The sequence below is a fragment of the Triturus cristatus genome, chromosome 2_2 (assembly GCF_964204655.1).
Source record: "Triturus cristatus chromosome 2_2, aTriCri1.1, whole genome shotgun sequence".
NCBI lineage: Eukaryota > Metazoa > Chordata > Amphibia > Caudata > Salamandridae > Triturus > Triturus cristatus.
This window is the reverse complement of record NC_140582.1, coordinates 1,205,880,793-1,205,898,609: the sequence shown is the minus strand read 5'-3', so window position 1 is coordinate 1,205,898,609 and position 17,817 is coordinate 1,205,880,793. Positions and strand designations below refer to the sequence as shown.

At 39.4% G+C, this 17,817-nt stretch overlaps 2 protein-coding genes and 1 long non-coding RNA gene across 4 annotated transcripts in view; 1 reads left to right on the top strand and 2 right to left on the bottom strand.

The window, feature by feature from the left end:
- LOC146863398 (uncharacterized) overlaps window positions 1-17,817 on the bottom strand; it is a 689,894-nt gene that overhangs the window by 32,010 nt on the left and 640,067 nt on the right. The window lies entirely within an intron of this gene.
- LOC146863399 (C-type lectin domain family 4 member F-like) overlaps window positions 1-17,817 on the top strand; it is a 657,369-nt gene that overhangs the window by 592,896 nt on the left and 46,656 nt on the right. The window lies entirely within an intron of this gene.
- On the bottom strand, window positions 13,399-15,859 carry LOC146863400 (uncharacterized). The gene is made up of 3 exons (XR_014978251.1): window positions 15,799-15,859; window positions 15,227-15,296; window positions 13,399-15,136 (listed from the first exon to the last, which is right to left on the bottom strand). It is a non-coding gene; the product is annotated as an uncharacterized LOC146863400 (long non-coding RNA).

Genomic DNA, 17,817 nt, shown 5'->3' with positions numbered 1-17,817 from the left:
GTACACACCCCTCCTGTGTCTGGGCACTGCTGGGAGTGATAGGCACACACCCCTCCTGTGTCTGGGCACTGCTGGGAGGACCCTGCACCCACCCCTCCTGTGTCTGGGCACTGCTGGGAGGACCCTGCACCCACCCCTCCTGTGTCTGGGCACTGCTGGGAGTGATAGGTACACACCCCTCCTGTGTCTGGGCACTGCTGGGAGGACCCTGCACCCACCCCTCCTGTGTCTGGGCACTGCTGGGAGGACCCTGCACCCACCCCTCCTGTGTCTGGGCACTGCTGGGGGTGTTTTGCACACCCCATTCTTATAGCAGGTTCGGTGCGTACATGCACGGGTGGGGGTTTGGTGCGTACATACACGGGTGGGGGTTCGGTCCGTACATACACGGGTGGGGGTTCGGGGCGTACATACTCTGCTGGGGTGGGGGTTCGGTGCGTACATACACGGGTGGTGGTTCGGTGCGTACATACACGGCTGGGGTGGGGGTTTGGTGCGTACATACACGGCTGGTGTGGTGGTTTGGTGCGTACATACACGGGTGGGCGTTTGGTGCGTACATACACGGGTGGTGGTTTGGTGCGTACATACACGGCTGGGGTGGTGGTTTGGTGCGTACATACACGGGTGGTGGTTTGGTGCGTACATACACGGCTGGGGTGGGGGTTCGGTCCGTACATACACGGGTGGGGGTTCGGGGCGTACATACTCTGCTGGGGTGGGGGTTCGGTCCGTACATACACGGGTGGTGGTTCGGTGCGTACATACACGGCTGGGGGGGGGTTCGGTGCGTACATACACGGGTGGTGGTTCGGTGCGTACATACACGGCTGGGGTGGGGGTTTGGTGCGTACATACACGGCTGGTGTGGTGGTTTGGTGCGTACATACACGGGTGGGCGTTTGGTGCGTACATACACGGGTGGTGGTTTGGTGCGTACATACACGGCTGGGGTGGTGGTTTGGTGCGTACATACACGGGTGGTGGTTTGGTGCGTACATACACGGCTGGGGTGGGGTTTCGGTCCGTACATACACGGGTGGGGGTTTGGTGCGTACATACACGGCTGGTGGTTCGGTGCGTACATACACGGCTGGGGGGGGTTAGGGGGCGTACATACACGGGTGGTGGTTTGGTGCGTACATACACGGCTGGGGTGGGGGTTTGGTGCGTACATACACGGCTGGTGTGGTGGTTTGGTGCGTACATACACGGGTGGGGGTTTGGTGCGTACATACACGGCTGGGGGTTCGGGGCGTACATACCAGGGTGGGGTGGGGGTTCGGGGCGTACATGCACGGGTGGCGCTTGGGTGCGTACATACACGGGTGGGGGTTCGGGGCGTACATACCAGGGTGGGGTGGGGGTTCGGGGCGTACATACACGGGTGGCGCTTGGGTGCGTACATACACGGGTGGCGGTTCGGGGCGTACATACACGGGTGGGGGTTCGGGGCGTACATACCAGGGTGGGGTGGGGGTTCGGGGCGTACATACACGGGTGGCGCTTGGGTGCGTACATACACGGGTGGCGGTTCGGGGCGTACATACACGGGTGGGGGTTCGGGGCGTACATACACGAGTGGGGTGGGGTTTCGGTCCGTACATACACGGGTGGGGGTTCGGGGCGTACATACTCTGCTGGGGTGGGGGTTCGGTCCGTACATACACGGGTGGTGGTTCGGTGCGTACATACACGGCTGGGGTGGGGGTTTGGTGCGTACATACACGGCTGGTGGTTCGGTGCGTACATACACGGCTGGGGTGGGGGTTTGGTGCGTACATACACGGCTGGTGGTTCGGTGCGTACATACACGGCTGGGGGGGGGTTCGGGGGCGTACATACACGGGTGGTGGTTTGGTGCGTACATACACGGCTGGGGTGGGGGTTCGGTCCGTACATACACGGGTGGGGGTTCGGGGCGTACATACTCTGCTGGGGTGGGGGTTCGGTCCGTACATACACGGGTGGGGGTTCGGGGCGTACATACTCTGCTGGGGTGTGTGTTAGGTGCGTACATACACGGGTGGGGGTTTGGTGCGTACATACACGGCTGGTGGTTCGGTGCGTACATACACGGCTGGGGGGGGTTAGGGGGCGTACATACACGGGTGGTGGTTTGGTGCGTACATACACGGCTGGGGTGGGGGTTCGGTCCGTACATACACGGGTGGGGGTTCGGGGCGTACATACTCTGCTGGGGTGGGGGTTCGGGGGCGTACATACACGGGTGGTGGTTCGGTGCGTACATACACGGGTGGTGGTTCGGTGCGTACATACACGGCTGGGGTGGGGGTTTGGTGCGTACATACACGGCTGGTGTGGTGGTTTGGTGCGTACATACACGGGTGGGGGTTTGGTGCGTACATACACGGCTGGGGGTTCGGGGCGTACATACCAGGGTGGGGTGGGGGTTCGGGGCGTACATGCACGGGTGGCGCTTGGGTGCGTACATACACGGGTGGGGGTTCGGGGCGTACATACCAGGGTGGGGTGGGGGTTCGGGGCGTACATACACGGGTGGCGCTTGGGTGCGTACATACACGGGTGGCGGTTCGGGGCGTACATACACGGGTGGGGGTTCGGGGCGTACATACACGAGTGGGGGTTCGGGGCGTACATGCACGGGTGGGGGTACGGGCCGTACTTCCACGGGTGGGGGTACGGTCCGTACATACCCCTGCCCACGCTCTGCGTGCCTGGGTACGGGCCGTACCCATGCCTTTGGTGTGTGGGTACGGTGCGTCCCACCATTGTTGCGGGCCGTGGGGTCCGCACCGTACACAGGCCTTGGGGGCGTGGCTACGGGTCGTACCACGCGTACCCCTACATGACCCCAGCAATGCTGGTACGAGCTGTACCAAGGCCTTTCTGACGTGGGTACGGGCCGTACCGCTATTGTTGGAGTGACGTAGGGGGACGCGTGGTACGTTCCGTACCCACGCTCTTGCGGCCTGGGTAGGGTACGTACCGGTTCGCGTGACCATCCACTTCCGTTGTGGCGGACGCTTGCGTTGCTGGCCTTGCCCCCACCCCCTGGAAGTGACCAGGCCCTGATGGTCAGGTATGTCCAGGCCATGTGTGATTTGGTACCATGTGTTGGTGTTGTGTGTCCTGCCCCTGCCCCCCCCTTTGCCCCTGGTTGTTGTGCTGACCTTCTGCGGCGTCTGCGTCGGTTCCTGTACGCCAGGTGGACTGCTAGGAGGGCAGGGATGGCACGTAGGTTCGGGTCCATGTCTGTTCGTCGCGTCCAGCTGCTCCTTGCGTGTGTCGTCCTGATTTCCCGGCAGTTTTTGGCAGCCGGTAAATATTTTCCGTGCGGGATGACGTCGGTTCGAATCGTACTTCCTGGTTCGTGAAACGTAGGCTGGATGCGTACCGACGTCACGTCGGCTCCTTTCAGGATCGGAATTGTGTTTAGTTTCTGTTCGGTCGGTGTTTTGTTCGAATCGTACGGAAATGGTGTTTCCGTATGAATCGTACTTGCATTTTCGGATGGATTTCGCACCGGGTACGAGTCGGACGGAGAAAAGGCTCCGTCCGACGGTTCGTACCCGGTTTTTACCGGATCGGAATTGGCACCTATGTTGGATCTAAACTATCCTGAGCAAGTTTTGCTCAAAAAAAAAATGTTTGGGTGTATTGGCGATGTAACTTGCTGAGTGAGAGATGAAATTCCCAAGAGTTTTTACGGAGGAGCTTTGGAAACTGGAAAGATTTAAACACAAAGTCCAACTCAAGTCAAGGGCAGAACCTGTGATCCATAAACTGAGAAAGGTACCACTTAAAGTGCGAGCAGAGTTATGGAAGGAATTAAACAAATTAGAACAAGAAGACATTATTGAACCCATAGAAGGCTCCGAAAGTTTAATATCTCCCATTGTTTTGGCACGCAAACCTAACAGCAATCTTGGGGGAGGTACTATGGGCGTGAGGCACAAAGCAAGAATATTGATGTAAAAATATCGACCTACAGAAATTTTGAGGTAAAAATATCGTGGGTAAGAAATATCGATGTAAAAAACATCGTGGTAAAGAATATCGATTGTTAGGTAATTAATATAGATGGCAAAAATATCGAAGGGTTAAATATCGTTAAAAATATAGTTGTTATAAATGTCGATTCATTATTAATGTTATGTATTTTAGTATTTTGTATGAGAATTGTTGGTATTTTTATTATATGTTTTAAAAATGTTAGTAGTTAATATTTTTATGAACTTTAATTTTGCATTTTTTAGTTCCATAGCAGGTTGTGGGTTTATAGGGGAATAGGGTGGGAAGTAATTTAATTATATGAAATGTATTTAATAATTTATAATTATTCATAATTGTATGATAGTGATGTTATGGAGTTATAAATGTGTACATTAATTTATTAATAATTGTTTGATAATTAGTTGTTAATTATTTTAAATTAATTAATAATTAATTATGGTAATTGTTCAATTAATTATAGGTGTGTGTTGTTTTTATAGGTGTAAATGGTGGGAAGTAATTTTTCTTTGATGATTTATTAATTATTTATTAATTAATTTGCAATATTTAATTTGTTAATTAATCTGTATTAATTAATTTGAATTAATTAATTAGTAATTGTAATTCTGTAAATAATTTTAGATGTGTGTTGTGGATATTATAGTGTTAAACAATGTGTAATTAATGAATGTTTCTTTTATTATAATATATTTAAATTTCAATATGAATTATGTTAATAATGGAAACAAAATGTAATAAAAATGTTGATGTTTATTTTTTTATTGGTTTGGTATCCAGCACTTTCTCAGCTGTTGCACTCATTGGAGTGGGAATAGCAATTTTTAACCCTCCGCTAACCAACAATTTCCCTACTGTTGCACTCACTGGAGTGGGAATAGTAATTTTTACCCCTCCACTATCCAACACTTTCCCTACTGTTGCATTCACTGGTGTGGGAATAGTAATGTGTACCCCTCCACTATCCAACACTTTCCCTACTGCTGCACTCACTGGAGTGGGAATAGTAATTTTTACCCCTGCGCTATCCAACACATTCTCTGCCGTTGCACTCACTGGAGTGGGAATAGTAATTTTTTCCCCCTCTGCTATCCAGCACTTTCCCTGCTTTTGCACTCACTTGAGTGGGAATAGTAATTTTTACCCCTCCGATATCCAACATTTTCCCTACTGTTGTATTTATTGTGTTGTGAAATATATTTTTAATATTTCTTTTAATAATTTCATGTGTTAATTATAGAATGTTTTATTTTATTTTAAATGATTCATATATGTACATATTTTATTTTTATATAATTTAAAAAGTTTATAAATTTGGTAAAGATAATAGTTAATAAAATGTTTTTAAGTAAATATATGTATTTGTACACATTTGTGTGTTTATATTTTATTTAATTAAGTGAATTTGTTATATTTAGTTAAAATATATATTAAATGTAATTTATTTTGTTAAAAAAATTTATATTATTTAATATATTTAATTTAATTTATATATCTTTTTTAAGTCAAAAATTTTTACATCTACATTTTTTACTTCGATATTTTTGTATCGCTTTTATTGTACTTACCTGTTTAAGTATAGGGAATCGATATTTTCGTATTCGATATTTTTACCACGATATTTTTGTAAACTATATATTTTACATCAAAATTTAATGAGGGAACTGTTGCGAGCTAGCAAGATGGCCGCACACTAGTGAGGCGGCTGCAGTCCGGGGGAAACAAAAAACATTATCCTGCGACCACAGTGTTTGCTGTGAGCTTTAAATTCCCCTAATCAGTCGGGCAGAGTGCGAGACAGCTGTACATGCAACAATAAGAAGCGGGAGAGGCCGGATCACTGCGGATTGAGATGGCTACGTGCACGGCCTGTAAAGAAGATGGTCGGCACTGAGTTGGCCTGCAGAGCGGAGGCGGACTGGCTGGCCAGTGCAGAGAGACGTGTGCAAAGGAAGGCTGGAGCTGGCCTGAAGCGTATTGGCATCTGCTCCATGAACCGAAGCCTGGAGTTTGACTGCTGATGAAGAGCCGCTGTGAAGCTGAGGAGGTAGGAGGACCGGGGTGAGTGGAGCTGAGGTGCGGGCCTGCCACAGAGTGCGCCTAGAGGCGGAGGGGGATGGCTCACCTCCTGGTTTAGTTGGGGCCCCCGGGACAGGTGGCGATCCCCTTTCCCCCTCCCAATCAACTTGACTTACCCGGTTAAAGAAGACTGGTCAAAGGGGCCGCCATGCAGTACTGAACCCTGACAGTATCTGCCATTTCAGACATCGGCTTGTGGTCCTGGGCTGAAGCCAAAGGAGCAAATAAAGGTCACAGGCTGGGAGGGGTGGGCAGAGCATCTGCCACGGCCCAGGAACATAGAGAGGGGGACTATTCAGAAAGGAGAGACTGGGCTTTAAAAACACTACCTTGGCAAGCAGCGGAGGGAACAAAAAAGGCGATTGCATTCCCCTTCCTCCTTCACTCAATATCTTTGTGGACAAAGGAACCCACCTGCACAAAGTAGGCACCCCCTTACAGATTGGACTCTGGCTCCTGATGAAGTGCTGGATCTGATGTTGCGCAACTGTTCTCTCAACTTCTGAGGAACTTTGGACTGCTTGTGTAGCCAGGGGCCCCACGGAGTGGCTGCGGCTCTCCCCTCATGTAAAAAATCATACCCTGCCTGGCTTTTGGGCCATATTCATTTTTTCGCTCCCAACATTGGTGAGTACCCGGCCCCAGGGAAGAGAGGCTGTGCTGCTGCCTTTCGCCATGGACAGGCCACACGCTAGGGTTGGGCATGAGGCCGTGACGAGATTGCAGGACTGGGCTGCGGATTTTGGGGCGCTGCTTTAGGCCTCCCCCGTCAGCATGCGGCGTTACACTCCGCATCCACAGCAGATCCAAATTGGTTGGAGCTGAGGAGTTTTGCTGGGGGAACAATCAAAAATCAAGGCGCTGACAGCAACACATTGGCAGAGGCAAGTGGGGGCTTGACGGGCAGGTGCGTGCAGGCCAGAAGCCACCAGGATCCCTATAAATAAACGATCCACTGCGCACAGAGACTGTAAACTCCAATAAACTTAGGGGAAGGGTGAAGATAGTGGGAAAAGCAGATGGGAAGCAGCTAAAGCTCCCTTTAAGCCCCGAAAGTCGGGGAAAGGGCACAGCCAAGATCGTAAAATGGAGGCGGCGGAGGGATTCTACACTGGGAAGCCAACGGGAGAGGAGGACATGAAAACGTTGCTATTAACAATGAAGTGCAGCCTCACATCAATCGAATCCAGAATGGACACTATGTGCACCCGCACTCAAAAACTGGAGAAGCAGGATAAACAAAGTGGTGAGCAGTCTATATATCGACTTTTTAATATCGAGGGACATAAATATCGAGTCAAAAATATCGAATGTCCAAAATATCGAAATAGCTAATATCGATGTGAAAAATATCGTTTTTTTTTTTTTACTTATATGTCGATGTAAGTAATATCGTTCGTAATAATATCGACATGTGAAAATATCGTTATTGTGTAATATGAGAAATATTTATATTGTTTTAGGGGCGGGATGTTGGGTTATAGGGGATAAGGGTGGGGAGTGTTTTAAAAAAGTTAATTTATTTTTGTAATATATTGTAAAATTTAATTATTAAATTTAATTTAAAATGTGAAATGTATATTTAATTTTAGGAGCGGGATGTTGGTTTATAGGGGATAAGGGTGGGAAGTGTTTTAATTTTTTTTATATATTTGTAAATTTTTTAAAATAATTTTCTAGAAATTCTAAATTAAATTTAGATTTTTATAAAAAAATTTAGGAGCGGGATGTTGGTTTATAGGGGATAAGGGTGGGAAGTGTATTAAAAATGTTTATATATTGTTAGAATTTTTTTGAAATTTATTTAGAAATTGTAAATTTAATTTAGAATTTTAGAAATCATTTTAGGAGCGGGATGTTGGTTTATAGGGGATAAGGGTGGGAAGTGTTTTAAAAATGTTTATATATTATTTAATTAAAAAAAAAAAAAAAAATTGAAATTGTAATTTAAAATTTGCATTTTAAATAAAATTTTAGGAGCGGGATGTTGGTTTATAGGGGATAAGGGTGGGAAGTGTTTTAAAAATGTTTATATATTATTTAATTAAAAAAAAAAAAAATTTGAAATTGTAATTTAAAATTTGCATTTTAAATAAAATTTTAGGAGCGGGATGTTGGTTTATAGGGGATAAGGGTGGGAAGTTTTTTAAAAATTTGTATATATTATTTAATTAAAAAAAAAAAAAAATTTAGAAATTGTAAATAAAAATTTGCATTTTAAATAAAATTTTAGGAGCGGGATGTTGGTTTATAGGGGATAAGGGTGGGAAGTGTTTTAAAGATGTTTATATATTATTTAATTTTAAAATAAAAAAAAATTTAGAAATTGTAAATTAAAATTTGCATTTTAAATAAAATTTTAGGAGCGGGATGTTGGTTTATAGGGGATAAGGGTGGGAAGTTTATAAATATTTGTTAATTGTTTATTAAAAATATTTATAAATAGGAAATAAATTTTCGATTTTTACAAATATATTTCGGAGTGGGATGTTGGTTGATAGGGGATAAGGGTGGGAAGTGTTGTAAAAATGTTTATATATCTGTTAATTTTTTAACAAATTAATTTAGAATTTTTTTTTTTTTTTTAGAATGTTACAAATAATTCTAGGAGCGGAATGTTGGGTTATAGGGGATAAGGGTGGGAAGTTAATTTAACATGTTTATATATTGTTACTTTAAAAAATATTAATATTTAGAAAATGTAAATTTATTTTTAAATTTAACTAATCCCATAATTTAATATAGATTTCAGTCAGAGTATTAAATTAATTAAGTTCACTGTCCAGCACTTATTTTAATTTAATATAGAATGGAGTGGGAATAGTAAATTAATTTAGTTCAGTGTCCAGCACCTACCCTAATTTAATATAGGTTGGAGTGAGAATAGTAAATTAATTAAGTTCATTGTCCAGCACTTATCTTAATTAAATATAGAGTGGAGTGGGAATATTAAATTAATTAAGTTCATTGTCCAGCACCTACTGTAATTTAATATAGTTTGGATTGAGAATAGTAAATTAATAAGTTCAGTGTCCAGCACTTATCTTAATTAAATATAGATTGGAGTGAGAATAGTAAATTAATTAAGTTCAGTGTCCAGCACTTATTTTAATTTAATATAGACTGGAGTGGGAATAGTAAATTAATTTAGTTCAGTGTCCAGCACCTACCCTAATTTAATATAGGTTGGAGTGAGAATAGTAAATTAATTAAGTTCAGTGTCCAGCACTTATCTTAATTAAATATAGAGTGGAGTGGGAATAGTAAATTAATTTAGTTCATTGTCCAGCACCTACTGTAATTTAATATAGTTTGGAGTGAGAATAGTAAATTAATTAAGTTCAGTGTCCAGCACTTATCTTAATTAAATATAGATTGGAGTGGGAATAGTAAATTAATAAAGTTCAGTGTCCAGCACTTATTTTAATTTAATATAGACTGGAGTGGGAATAGTAAATTAATTTAGTTCAGTGTCCAGCACCTACCCTAATTTAATATAGGTTGGAGTGAGAATAGTAAATTAATTAAGTTCAGTGTCCAGCACTTATCTTAATTAAATATAGAGTGGAGTGGGAATAGTAAATTAATTTAGTTCATTGTCCAGCACCTACTGTAATTTAATATAGTTTGGAGTGAGAATAGTAAATTAATTAAGTTCAGTGTCCAGCACTTATCTTAATTAAATATAGATTGGAGTGGGAATAGTAAATGAATTCAGTTCAGTGTCCAGCACATACTCTAATTAAATATAGGTTGGAGTGAGAATAGTAAATTAATTAAGTTCAGTGTCCAGCACTTATTTTAATTTAATATAGACTGGAGTGGGAATAGTAAATTAATTTAGTTCAGTGTCCAGCACCTACCCTAATTTAATATAGGTTGGAGTGAGAATAGTAAATTAATTAAGTTCAGTGTCCAGCACTTATCTTAATTAAATATAGAGTGGAGTGGGAATTGTAAATTAATTAAGTTCATTGTCCAGCACCTACTGTAATTTAATATAGGTTGGAGTGAGAATAGTAAATTAATTAAGTTCAGTGTCCAGCACTTATTTTAATTTAATATAGACTGGAGTGGGAATAGTAAATTAATTTAGTTCAGTGTCCAGCACCTACCCTAATTTAATATAGGTTGGAGTGAGAATAGTAAATTAATTAAGTTCAGTGTCCAGCACTTATCTTAATTAAATATAGAGTGGAGTGGGAATAGTAAATTAATTAAGTTCATTGTCCAGCACCTACTGTAATTTAATATAGTTTGGAGTGAGAATAGTAAATTAATTAAGTTCAGTGTCCAGCACTTATCTTAATTAAATATAGGTTGGAGTGGGAATAGTAAATGAATTCAGTTCAGTGTCCAGCACATACTCTAATTAAATATAGGTTGGAGTGAGAATAGTAAATTAATTAAGTTCAGTGTCCAGCACTTATTTTAATTTAATATAGACTGGAGTGGGAATAGTAAATTAATTTAGTTCAGTGTCCAGCACCTACCCTAATTTAATATAGGTTGGAGTGAGAATAGTAAATTAATTAAGTTCAGTGTCCAGCACTTATCTTAATTAAATATAGAGTGGAGTGGGAATAGTAAATTAATTTAGTTCAGTGTCCAGCACCTACCCTAATTAAATATAGGTTGGAGTGAGAATAGTAAATTAATTAAGTTCAGTGTCCAGCACTTATCTTAATTAAATATAGAGTGGAGTGGGAATAGTAAATTAATTTAGTTCAGTGTCCAGCACCTACCCTAATTAAATATAGGTTGGAGTGAGAATAGTAAATTAATTAAGTTCAGTGTCCAGCACTTATTTTAATTTAATATAGACTGGAGTGGGAATAGTAAATTAATTTAGTTCAGTGTCCAGCACCTACCCTAATTTAATATAGGTTGGAGTGAGAATAGTAAATTAATTAAGTTCAGTGTCCAGCACTTATCTTAATTAAATATAGAGTGGAGTGGGAATATTAAATTAATTAAGTTCATTGTCCAGCACCTACTGTAATTTAATATAGTTTGGATTGAGAATAGTAAATTAATAAGTTCAGTGTCCAGCACTTATCTTAATTAAATATAGATTGGAGTGAGAATAGTAAATTAATTAAGTTCAGTGTCCAGCACTTATTTTAATTTAATATAGACTGGAGTGGGAATAGTAAATTAATTTAGTTCAGTGTCCAGCACCTACCCTAATTTAATATAGGTTGGAGTGAGAATAGTAAATTAATTAAGTTCAGTGTCCAGCACTTATCTTAATTAAATATAGAGTGGAGTGGGAATAGTAAATTAATTTAGTTCATTGTCCAGCACCTACTGTGATTTAATATAGTTTGGAGTGAGAATAGTAAATTAATTAAGTTCAGTGTCCAGCACTTATCTTAATTAAATATAGATTGGAGTGGGAATAGTAAATTAATAAAGTTCAGTGTCCAGCACTTATTTTAATTTAATATAGACTGGAGTGGGAATAGTAAATTAATTTAGTTCAGTGTCCAGCACCTACCCTAATTTAATATAGGTTGGAGTGAGAATAGTAAATTAATTAAGTTCAGTGTCCAGCACTTATCTTAATTAAATATAGAGTGGAGTGGGAATAGTAAATTAATTTAGTTCATTGTCCAGCACCTACTGTAATTTAATATAGTTTGGAGTGAGAATAGTAAATTAATTAAGTTCAGTGTCCAGCACTTATCTTAATTAAATATAGATTGGAGTGGGAATAGTAAATGAATTCAGTTCAGTGTCCAGCACATACTCTAATTAAATATAGGTTGGAGTGAGAATAGTAAATTAATTAAGTTCAGTGTCCAGCACTTATTTTAATTTAATATAGACTGGAGTGGGAATAGTAAATTAATTTAGTTCAGTGTCCAGCACCTACCCTAATTAAATATAGGTTGGAGTGAGAATAGTAAATTAATTAAGTTCAGTGTCCAGCACTTATCTTAATTAAATATAGAGTGGAGTGGGAATAGTAAATTAATTTAGTTCAGTGTCCAGCACCTACCCTAATTAAATATAGGTTGGAGTGAGAATAGTAAATTAATTAAGTTCTGTATGTAGTGGGAGTAGTATGTTAATTAAGTTTGGTAAATAGCAAATATTAGAATTAATTATAGAGTTGAATAAGAATAGTTAAATTTATTGGATTTAATTGAGAAAAAATCTGTAGATTTTAGTTTGGGTTGGATAAAACATAGAAGTTATATCAGAATGCAAATTCCAAATTATTTTTAAATTAAATAGTAGATAGGAAAATAATATTTATTTTATAGTTGTTGGAATGTATATTCATTCGAGAGAAAATTTTGTTTATTATTACGCATATTTTAATAATTACATCATTGCAATAAACATGTCTGATATATACCATACGAACTGTCTAAAGCTATCGACCTATTACCTAGATTGAACTCTGGGTCCTGCCGATTTCGTCATACTACCCCCCGTTTTGACGTGTAAATATTTCTTATTGTTGAAACTCGCCTTGAAAATCCCATGTTTGTCCGAAATGCATTGGCTGCGGATCTGGTCTCACTAAATCTTGGAATAAAGGAATTCAAGGAAATACTCAACTACTGTGTGGATTCGAAACACAAAAGTTTATTTTGACATTAATTTACATTTCTTCCAATATGTTGCCTCTCATACTTGTGGATAATTGTTGTCTTGGTGGTCATTTGAGCAGCTGACCATTTGAGGTGGGCAATATTATCGTTACTGATAAAGTGAGAAGTCCAGGCTGAGCATTCACCTAAAACCGTGCTGTTTAATTTTCAAACTTCCTATGTTTGTTTGGTTCTTTTATTTTGTAACCGCTCTCTGTTGTTTTGGGTTATTTTGGTCCAATCCAGGTCGCGGTTCGGAGCTGTTTCGCGTTTGAGGAGGTAAGAGTTATTTGCTTTATTATTAAATAGTTTTAAGTGTTTTGTGGAAGTAGTTATGTTGTAATAAGTGTGTATTGATTGATGTTTTAGAAGTTAGGGTGTTAGTAATAGTTTGTATACGGTTTTATAATTAACGTTGTGTTCCGTGTTTGTGGCTTTGTTAGTGTTTTGGTATTTCGGTGTGTTAAAGTTTTATAGTGTTTGAATAACGTTTGTAGTGAGGTTTGTACATGCGTTTTGTGTGTTTGTAGGTGGGTGGGAATGTTTGTTTCTGTTTTGTAGGTTTTACGGAGAAGATATTTTCGTCGGTTTCAAACACCTTATTTTTTAAAGGAAGTGTGTATTAGTTGTGTTTACTAATGTTTATTTAACACTTTCTTTATTGTTCGGGTTTCCAGGAGCGGTTATTTACCTTTTTTATATTTTTCGGGATTTTTATGGTTAATGGATAGTCATTTTTTGGATAACTATGGATTTTGAACTCCCTGGATTTATTTGGAAGGAATGTTATTATCCCATTGGAGATACTACACAGGTAAGTTCATTTAAATATTTTTATTGTTGGTGGCGAAACCTTATATATTTAATATTGTTGTTGTGTACTTGGTTTGTTTAATTATGTTGTCTAAATATATGTCCATATAATTCATGTATATATTTTAGACCACATAATTAAATATGTGATATAATAAAGTGGATTATTTATGTTGTGATAGTTGTTTTAGTAGAATTGTGGGTTAATATTTAGAAAAGGGTTTAGAAGAGAGTTTGAGCTATTATATTTAAGTACTCAAGTCCTCTTGTGGATGGGTATAGCTGTACCTGTTGTTGTAGGTAATTATACATTTGAGTAGTTTGTCTAGACTGTTTTGGTTTTAATTGTAGGACAGATTGTTGCATTCTTAATTCTTGGAAACTTTGTTCCTTTTGTATGGCAATTAGTAGTTTTTGTAGTGTTGGAGTTGTTCTCCCAGTAGAAGTTAGGAATGCATTATGCCAGCCCTCGACAGCGTTGTTAGTTTTGGCTTGTTGGTTGAGTGTACTTACATATACATTCCACCAAGGTATTTGGAACTTGGGCTGACGTCTATGGCCTGATCTGTGCAGTCTCCCCACCCAGGTATCCTCAAAATAATCTAACAGGGGAGATAACTTTACTTCATTTTGTTTGTAGAATGGACTTTCTAATAAAAGATTGTAATGTTCTGCAACATCTGTGGTTGGTACATAAGCTAGGGCTGTTAGAAGTTTTATTTGATGTGCAAAACTTATGTTAGTGGCGTATTCTACACTTAGTGAAGATTTTTGTAAATGTCTCCATATACATTGGTTAAGATGGAAGTAACATCCTTGGATAGCTGTATGGGGGTACAGTTTTAGAATGGAATTTATCATGGCTTGCTCAAAGTCTATGATAATTGTTTGAGGGTAAAAATCATTAGATTCTTGTTTTACTTTTCCTAGCATTTCATTATATGTTGTGTTTTGTTTGTTAGGTAATAGTGCATAAATTAAAGGTATGGAAGTGTTGTGATATTGACCGTGTATTGTGTAAAGCTGATAGAATGGTTTTGGGCATATTGTAAAGGTGCCATCCATCATCCATGTTTGGCATTGTTGCAGTTTAGTTATATTGTTTGCAGTAGCAAACATTATGATTCTTTTTTCTGGGCTTTTGTTATCAAAAAAAATAAAAGGTTCATTATTGTGGGTGATACTTAATTCTGGTGGAATGATGATCTCTTGAAAAGTTTTAGGGGATGGTATAGTTGTCGTGGTTGCTTTTTTGGTCCTAGCAATAGTTCTTTTTATAGAAGCAATTGATGGTAATTGGCCTCTTGCTTCTTTGGGCACTCTAGGTAATAGTTCTTTTAGGATTACACTTGTAGCAGTTTGTGAACCTGTGCTTAATTCTTTGATATTTTCAAGAGTTGATCTGACTTCTATTTCAGAGAGATTGGGTGGATGGTTATGCTCTCTTGTATATAGTACAGTTGTTTCTCTTGTTGTTGCTCGGCCGTAGCATTTGTTAGAATAATATTTAGTACACTTCCAGTTCACTTTTCGGTCCGTCTGCTTTTCTTGGGTGTATGTGTAACCCATGTAACACAATAGGAATTTTCCTTTCTGCGAAGTTATAAATTGGGCTTCTTCTGTCATCGTGATGTGTTACAATTCTGGAAAAAATGTATATGAAAATATATGCTATAGTACTTTATATCTTTATATGAAATTAGCAAAAAAGCATTTTTTTTATATATACTTACCAAGTCTTTTTTGTTGTATTTGAATGAAGATGTTGTTTGTCGCAAAAATGTTGTTTAGTTGATTTAGTCTCTGAAAGTTAAAGAACATTTATTGTTGTGGTTGGTTTAGTTTTTTAAGTGGGGTGGTATTGCTGTTTGGTATAGACTATATTTTTATTGAAGAAACTTATTTTATTGTTTTACAAATTAACAATTCAAAAAACATTCTCCCACCTTCATCTGTCCCGGAAGTACCACACATTTATCATCAAGACCAATTATTCAGGAGAATGAACAACCTTTCCACCCAGTTCTCTACCCCCCCTCCCCCACCACATGTCAATGTACCCCCGTCTCCTACCCCTCTTACTATGTGCCCCTCCTGCCTAATAAATAAGATGCAGTAGCCTAACCTCTCACTAAGCAAACAGAGCCTACCCTCATGCCCAGTGGTATAGACTATAGGTGTTAATTTATACAGGTTTTTTACAATTTAAAAAAGAGAACATGGATTTGTTTAGGGGTTTAGGATGTTTTGGGGTTTGAGTAGGATTTAATTAATATTTTATAAAGTATTTTGATAGTATACTTACTTTTTAGTGAGTCTTTTCTGGCAATCTTCAATATTTTCTTTAGCTGTTTGGAGTAATATCTGTAGTGGAAACATAAAGAGATGGAATATATAAGTTAGTTATTTATTTGAGTAAAGATAAATTAGTGTTTTAGTTTAATTTGGCAGTTTAGTTAGAAAAGAATATTTACTTACGTTTTTAGAATAGTAATAGGATGTAGGTTTCTTCTGTTTAGTAGAGCTTCTTCTTCGTTCAATGCTTTGGTTTAAGGCACCGTGGAACACTTGTTTTAATTGGTTTATATAGTGGTTTCAAATTGTTTCTTGAATGTTATTGGTTGTTTTCTGTATGTGGCCTTTCTATTGGATGGTTTGAATTTTTTTTAGTTAATTGGTTTCCTTTTATGGAAAATGCTAAGTAAGAGTATATTTAGTTTTAAAGGAGGAGAGTTTTAAATTTTTATATATAAAAAGATTGTTTATAATGTGTACTAATTTTATTTAAATGTGTTCGAAATGCCAATGTGATAATTATTTTAGTTTTTTTTTATTATGTTGTTAAATATAGAGATCGCTATAAATGTTATGTTTATGTTTAAGTAGAATCTCATTTGAAAATGTATGTTTTGGTAAAATATTGTCTTTATGTTGTTGAAAGTATTGGTTTTATTAGTATTAGAATTGTCGATATATTTAAAAAAACGATATTATTGATGTCTATATTTTGGTTATCGATATTTGTGACATGTGTCATATTTATTAACTTATGTCTATATTTAGTATTTCGATATTAATGTGTGCGATATTTGTGTGATCGATATAATTGTATTACGATATTGTAGTGTCGATATTAGTGTAGTTTTTTAAATAAGTATACAATGTCGATATTTTTGATGTCGATATATTTGTTGCGATATTTGTGTAGTTCGATAATGTGTCTGTCGATAATATGTCAGAGATCCAAACAAAGTGGAACACAGGATATCAGAGCTGGAGGACCGCACCACCCGCTGAGCTGGATAAGTGAAAGAAATGGATCGCCTTCTGAAGATCTTAGCAGCAAAAAATGAAGACCTCAAAGTCAGATTCAGAAGAAACATGCAGATTTTGGGAATACCAGAATCTACCAACACAGGGAGGATGGAGGACTATGTGGAACTCTTGCTGATGTCCTGCTTCGAAAAACACACATTCTTTTTGTTGCTGGTGGTCTAGAGGGCACATCGGTCGCTGTACTGGAATATTCCAACATGCTCTGCTGAGTATAGGGCAGGGAAAATGGAAGGGGGGAGGACACTTCGCTGCAAGTTGGGATAGCCGATGTGTTGGGCACACAGTATAAATGAACAGAAAGGCAAAGTTAATCAGATATTAAGGAGGCAGGGCCCAGGAAGGGCAGCACGGTAGACACCTTTCAGAAAAGGGATATCCTATGGCGTGTGGCAATAGGCAGACAGGCCTGAATCTCCTAACATGGAATATTAGAGGGGTGGGGAATCCACGAAAGCAGAGGCATCTACTAGGCTAACTTGATAGGCACGATATTGACATAGCCATGTTACAGGAAACAAACCCATTGCTTCACGATAGGCAGGGAGCAGGTACTTCTCCGCTACTCCTCTTACTCAAGAGGAACAGCCATCATCATGCAGCGGCAGACACCATTTGCGGTGGAGGGGGCCATTAATGACCCGCAAGGAAGATATAATATTATTTGTAGAAGGCTGTTTTCTCGCTCAATTATACTGGTCCACTGCTGTTACACTTCGAGCTTCTTGCGCCCTGAACTGGTGTGACTGTTTTTACAAAACTACATATCCCACAATGCATCTCATTTAGAATACTAAGCACAGCAAGTCAAATCCATTCATCCTTTTTGTTATCACCACTAGGCTCACATGCTTGCAATTAATGCTCGATTGGCATGTACACAAGACAGCCTTTCCCCTTGAGCCAGTGTTTGGTTTACTTGCCCTGGTAAATGGACCGCGCCCCTACTGGAAAGAAAGCAACCTGTTTATACTTCAGAACCTCCACAACA